The following is a 7,500-nucleotide window of genomic DNA, read 5'->3' on the forward strand; positions in this document are numbered from 1 at the left end:
GAATAAAAATGGACCAAAATAAATGCAAATAATAGCAAATTTTAGATGCATCAAATTTCTAATCTTACATATTTTAATATATTTAATTAATGATAATTACTTACATATACACTATTGAAGTCTTATATATTTGATATAAAGATCTATAAGATATATAAGTTTTAATATAATTCATTTTACAATATAATCATGAACTATAATCTTAGCGTATAGTATATTATTCTATTATTATAGTATACAATTTTGTATAATTATTTAGATATTAACTTTACAAGCTGTCGTGTGATTTCAGAGGAGCGTATACTTTTTCTTATAATCATTTAATTCTACTCTTTTATCCTAATATGATAACACGCTTCATATGGTTCATTTTACGGTTATTGCTTATTAGCATGTATCATACTAGAACGTCAGCCATTCAATAGTACCAATTAAGCACATATTAATGCCTCATTCTACATGACTTCATCCCTAATCCTAAACTTAACCTTATTATTAATAAGCAGCAAATAAAGAATTTACTCTTTAGGGAAAAGCCATAGTCGCCTACTTTATATTTATGCTTTAATAACGTTTTAAAAATGTTACGCTTCTTTTCGCTGCAGCCAGCGCCTTCTTCATTTATCTCCTTTTGTGTTCAACTCAAGAAAGTCATATACTTTCAGGCCAAAAAAAAATAACACAGGCCTCATTATTCCAGCAAAAATTAGTAAGCATTTGGGAATCGTTCTAATGTGATTTTAACAAAAATAAGCCGACCTGCGAAAGGTTGGGCGACAAATTAATTGGGGTCGCGTTCACACACTTACAGGTCACGGGTTCCTTCCGAAGACGTTTTTACAGCACCACTAAGAAAGATGTCTATCGTTTACCCGTTTACGTCGAGCAGTAAACCAAGAGCATTAGCCTTAATTCAAACCAAACGAGCGTAATTAAAAATACTCCAAGCTCCAAATCCAATTATCGCTCAGGCATTGTGGGGTGGAAAAAAACCGGCCAGGAGTTGTTTGTTCCTGCAATAATACAGTCAATACCCATCTGATCGCAATGCATCGCCGGTGATAAATGGCGAAAACGAGCGGCGGTTCGGATCTCGCCGGCTTCCGGCTCCGACCTCCGAGAGCGCGGAGGAAAGCGGCGCGCGCCGTCCCGTCACTTCACAAGGACGTTATCGATTCTGCCCCTCTGCCAGCGCAAACAGCCGATCGATGCTGCGTTATGAATGCGCTGTTTATCAGATTAAGCCTAAAGGGAGTTTTAGGATGATAATATCTATCACTTTTGTCTCGAAAACCCCCTCGAGATGGATTACGGCTCTTAACTCGCAGCCGAACGATACCGCGTTGCGAGCAGGCCGGGCTGAGCTGGAAACGCAAAGGTCAGGGACTAGAAACGATTTTACTGAGAGAGAGGTTTCCCACAGATGTAGCTTTGAGCGGGACGCTCGCCTCAAGGGCCTTGTCCTGCGTGTGTTTCTGTGCATTTTGGGTTACGTTGCGTTCAAGGGAAGTATTTTTGGTCTATATTTATATCCAGTTGAACTGACTTATTATTTCGTACAGGCACAGAGACCAGCGGCAACCCTGATGTTACGCAAAGTCTATGAAATAAAAGAGTGAAATAAAATGAACATTTAATTTAATAATAAAGTGTTAATCGGCACGTAAGCGCAAGACGCAGTAAAAATTACGTACCGCAGTAAAATAAATGCTTTAATGGCTTCAGGTTGGTCAAAGATAGATAAATCAATGAATTGATTTAAATAAATAAAAACGGCAAGTAAGAGCATAAAGTATAAGTATGAATAAATAAATAAACACCGTGATTAAATCATATTAAGTCACTATAAAATAAAAATGAGAAATAGCATATGACATGATGATAAATTGAATGATTTATGATTTGAGCAGGCAACATAATTGTGCATATTGCACATTAAAAATAATATAATAAATTCAATAATATTATAACTAAATAATATAGAACTAAAAAAAGTTATGGGAAGTTATGGGCAAGTCCATGACATATTCGCTCAAATCAACGACGTAATTAACTAAATAAATAAAATAAATCTGAATGAAATAAAATAAAAAATGTATTTAAAAAACGTGCATATTAAATAGCTATAAATAAATACGTAACTGCATGTCATACAAAACAAATAAAAATAAATAAAAGCAAAGTTAATGTAACAAATGACCAAATATGTGTTTCATGATTTCAGTCCACGTTCCCCTGTCTTAGTTTTTGTTTAGTGTTTGTTCCCCATTGTTTCTGTGTTCCCCTGTTCCTGGTTGGTTTCCTTGGTAATTGCTTAGCTCCTCCCCCTTCTTAGCGTGTCATCCTGTCTACTTCAAACCCATTCAGTTCCGGATCAAACCGCCGAGTATCGTTTCGCCAGAGCTCCTCCACGCAGCCTTTTCCTCAATAGTTTCCCAGTACGTTTAATATCCCTTTCAAACGAAATCAAAAGAACAGTTCAATGTTGCATTGCCAGTTGATTCTCCGCGTAAAGAATCCCAACGCTGTACTTAAATGCACGGTTTCTGCGCAACTGCCCAAATGCTGCTATAATAGGAACATGTTTCTAAAAGCTCGAGTTCAAAGTACGGCGATTTCATATTCTGATATTGAACTGGAGGAGTCCGGCGGGTCAAACGTGTCCAGCAAAGCTTGTTAGAGGATCAGCAAAGGTAATATAAGCGTATCATGGGGGCGTAGAGCGAGATTTTGTGTTCGGTTTCGCCTCGGCCTTGTTACGCAACGCTACTGTTAGCGGCCCTGATATCGCTGGAGGTGACAAGGCCCGTCTGGAAAGAGAAAAACAATGCAGCGTCTGTCACGGCGATACAGACGCAGTCGTCAGCCGATCGTCTCGTAATTCCGAAAGCCGTTCTGTTTTTGACACGATTGAGACGGATTTTCGGGTCAGCCACCTGTTTCTTTTTACGTGATAACAGTTGAGGGAAAAGCGGCACGCGCTAATGTGCAGAAAATACAGTAATACATCACTGTCATAATTTTGCACGTCAGTGAGTGGAAGCTGAACGGCACGGGGAAGGTAATTATCGAGCGTAATGGTTTTTCAAGGCACCTGATTCAAACTCTAAACAGTCTGTCACCAAACAAGTCAACGAGGATTCGTCCACTCAGGTAGAAAACTACACAAATGGAGGAATTCAAGGTAAAAAAAGTTTGTTATTATTATTATTTTATTATTTAAAAAAAAAAAAATTAGGGCTTTTTGTCATTCATCTCTAACAAATGTGTTTACGTACATATTTAATAAAAAATTAAATAAGTTTAAAGTAAAAATACGCACTAATTAACACAATACACACTGATTAAATAGTTACAAATCAACTAAATAATTAATTACAGTATATACATGTGTATGAGAAATAAAAAATAATAAAATAAGTACTTTTTGAAATTTAAGAAAAGTATAAATAGTCAAATAAAATTCGAACATGACATTGTATTTCTATTTTCATGCACATTATTAAAGTAAGACTCCATTGCATTAAATTTATATAAATACGATAAAGAAGCTACATAGGCAAAAATAGCAAGTGCACACAGTTAAATTGCAATAAATAACTAACTAAATAAAAACTATTTTCATGTGAGTGCGTGACATAAAATAAAATGTAAAAATAAGCAGGATTATGTAACAATAATTAATAAAAAATAAATATAGTAAATTGCAATAATTTGTAAATTATTAAAAAGCATGTATGTGAAAAGAAAAGATACATAGCATCAAATATGTTTGCACAAGCAGCCCACATAAAGAATTACAATTATTAAAAGTTGCGATTATTAAAAGAATAAAATAAAATAAGTGTGAAAGTGCATAGCATTAAATTGCTCTAATTGCTCTTTTTTTTTACAGTCATTTTTTGAATTAAAACAATTTCACAATAAATAAATAAAATACCAAAAAAAACATTAAATTATGACTTATTTACTCTATATATTCGCTGTGGTGTTTTAGCATATTGAGACCATGCTGGAACGAAAGATTGCAGCTAGTTTCTAAGTAATAAAAAAATTATTTTAGTTTAAAAAAAAAAAAACTGAATTCACTCCTACATTAACAACTGATTCCTGAACGATTCGGCTTTGTGCTTTTTGAGTTTGAGATCTTCACCTGCACGAAGTCTAGTTTTGTCATTTGGCTCGAGCGAGCGCCGCAGACGTGGTCGGGGATCTATAACAGAGTCTATTAAGTGTTTATAGGATTTATAGCTCCTTGGTTTATAGTCAATAGAGCTGCGTCTTTATTAGTCAGGCTGAGTTGTTGTTTTGGCCTCTGCTACGTGAAAGACTTACGACGGGAAACCACCGAAGCGCATTCAAACCGCCAGGCCATTTTAACCTGCTGGATACGGATTCATTCACACCTACTCGCATAAAAACATTTGAAGTTATTAAATGCATGCTGGGCTTTTTTTCTCTCTAATTTCCATAATGCGAAACTTGCTTCTTGCAGAATATTGAATGTGTAATTCGTCAATAAATGATGTCTAAAAAGAAAGGCTGAACGCTGCCCCATGTGATCCGATTTTGCTGATCCGGAGCCAATAAATCAATATTAATTTTGTGGTGATTCTTATTTAATCAGCCACCAGCTTATATTCTGAATCTCTTACTCTGAGGGCCTTCACGTGAACATCTTTGAGATGCAGGTTTACAATAAAACTTGAACTTGAACTTGACAACATCACCCTGAGTGGAAAAAACCTTCAAGAAAAATGATGACGTATATATTTAAAGCTAAAATGCATTATTATTTTGTTGTATGCGTCGTATGCGATTCTTAAGTAATTCGATTTAAAGGGACAGTTTTAATTCAGTAAGAAACCCGTAATTTTCAGAACACAAAAGAAAATATTTTTTATGAAATCTGAGAGCATTCCTACAACTACCACGTTCAAGACTAAGAAAGGTCGTAAAGAAATAAAATTAAAACAAAAATAACTACTTTATTCCACAATTTGTTATCTCTGTTTCAGTCTTTGACAAACACTGACGAACATCACTTTAAAATAACGCTTTGAAACACACGAAACGCTTTTCGAAATGAATTTCTGAGAAAAATGAATCTGAGAGTATGAGAATATTGTATATTCGTCGATAAAAGACACCCTTGTTTTATCTATTTTAATTGCAGTGTAGCACAACTAATTGGTTTCCAATGACGTTTTGGCATCTATGAGTGTTTATATGCAGTATAATATGCAAGCTATCAAAAATGTGTAAATACATTACACCTTCAGTGTTGATGTCAAAACATCCACAGACATGTACACAACTATGCTATATGCTATACAGTATTTCGATGCTCAGTCTTAAAGGGGTCATATGATGTTGCGAACATTATTTGGTGTAATGCAATGCGTTTATGCGGCTCAAGTTTCAAAACCCACATACTGTACATTTTTGTTTCTTTTCTAAGCCCCGCCTTCCTGCAACAGGCCGATTTGTACAAAGCCAGGTGTGCTCTGATTGGCCAGCTATCCAGTGCATTGCGATTGGGGGAATACCGCAAGCATCTGACGGAAATGTTACGCCCCTTACCGTAACGTGACAAAAACGATTAAAATGTTTTTAAAAAAAGAGGCATTTGTTGCATCCGGTGGAGACATTACTGTTTATATTGACTTATACTGTCTTTTTATGCGTCGCTTTGCATTGTTCCTCGTAAACGTGATCACGTCTGCATTTGTGATCGGAGTAACGACAAACATCGAGCACCACACTGCTCAAAACCAGTGTTGAAATAGGTTATTTTAATAAGAAAACGTAACTTGCTTAAAGGTCGCGAGTCAGAAGCACCAGACTGTCCTTGCAGAGTTTGAATTGCCTCAAACTTCTTTCTTTGCGTAATGAATATTGAATTTTGCGCAAAACTCATCCAGATTGCAAAAGTGCAGCGTGAACATTGCCCAAACCATCTCAATTCTTATCCTACAGACAAATGCAGCAACATAAAAGTTCGGAACGACGTGGAATTAAATAAACAATTACAGAAACCGATTCTTTGCCCGAGCTAACTCTTTGATGTTAATCGTGACATGTAAAAAAAAACTAAACCGAGCGCGAGACACGAGCGGTGAGCGTCTGCGCGCATTAACGACCGCTTTTGATTGCGTTTGTGCATATTTGTGTCTGTGCAGAAGTAATGACAGTACTGATCTGAATTTAAAAGACCCCCCGTTGTTCTCCTCCGAGTTGAAAGCGTCGCTTTCGCCTTTGAGAAACATCCAGCCTATAGGTGCTTCACACGAGTACAGACCACTCCGGCTCTCCTCCGAACATCTGCTTTGGTTTCACCGCTCGATATTTATGGCGTACTTGACAGCCAAAGTTATCAGACCAGTGAAAGCAAGGAACGTTATCAAGAGCCCGCGAACGCGTCGAGTGTGGGAGTCAAGTGTAAATGCAGGTATGAAAGTAGAACTGCGTGTCCTTTGCTTTTTGCAGGTCTTGTAGTCTCTGGCATGCTTTGCTTTCTACGCATTTTATCCTACGGAAGCGGTACGTCCAAAGGGCAGAAATGCTTTCATGGGAATGCGACGGCAACGAATGCACTCTGATAAACACTGGTCCGCATCCCTGTCATCAACAACAAGCTCAAATTGCCTCACTGCAAACAACAAATTCAAGTACAATATGTCAGGTGCGACAGTGGAACACTTTGTTATTACTATTGCTCAAACCAGAGTAATAATTGATTTGTCTGACAAAAGTCAATCTCAGCACATAAGCGAGGAGAAAACACAAAAGCGTTGTTTTATATATTGATATAACCCACAAAAACTGTCATGTTGACCATTACTATTTGCGTTATGACATTATTTGCATGACTTTTGCATTAACAGCAATTCTCATTAAAGCAAGAAGAAAAAAACTAATTCGGTACTTGACATCCTATAGCATTGTATCTTTTATATTTAATTTTTCGATTCGAGAACAAGGACATACTTAAGGTAATTTTTTATTTTGATTGTCACGGTCACTATGCATGCATTGCTTTAATTATAATTGTCCTATTGTCATTATTAAAATGCAAATATTAAATCTGTTATTATTGTATAATGAATACGTGAATAAGTTTAGTGATTGCATTTTGTCTTGCTGTAATGAGAATTAAATTAGCGTTTTGATAATAATGATAATAGAATGGTCAAATAATGCAAATAATGTCACGGGACCAAAAAAAAATTATGGTCAACTTAAATTTTTTGTGGGATGTATCAAGCTATAAAATAAATTAAAAAATACTATAATTATTTTACATTTACTATAAAATTATATATTTATACATAATTATTATTATTATAAAATTATCCAAATAGCATTTTAATAGTAAAATAAATGGAATAATACTATATTATAGATTTACATACTTATATATACTGAATATATATATATATATATATATATATATATATATATATATATATATATATATATATTTGGTGGTAGCTTTTG

The 7,500-nt window shown here is 35.3% G+C and overlaps 1 protein-coding gene across 1 annotated transcript in view; it reads right to left on the reverse strand.

The window, feature by feature from the left end:
- lrp1ba (low density lipoprotein receptor-related protein 1Ba) overlaps nt 1-7,500 on the reverse strand; it is a 228,098-nt gene that overhangs the window by 214,459 nt on the left and 6,139 nt on the right.

Source organism: Puntigrus tetrazona, chromosome 22 (assembly GCF_018831695.1).
Source record: "Puntigrus tetrazona isolate hp1 chromosome 22, ASM1883169v1, whole genome shotgun sequence".
Classification (NCBI taxonomy): domain Eukaryota; kingdom Metazoa; phylum Chordata; class Actinopteri; order Cypriniformes; family Cyprinidae; genus Puntigrus; species Puntigrus tetrazona.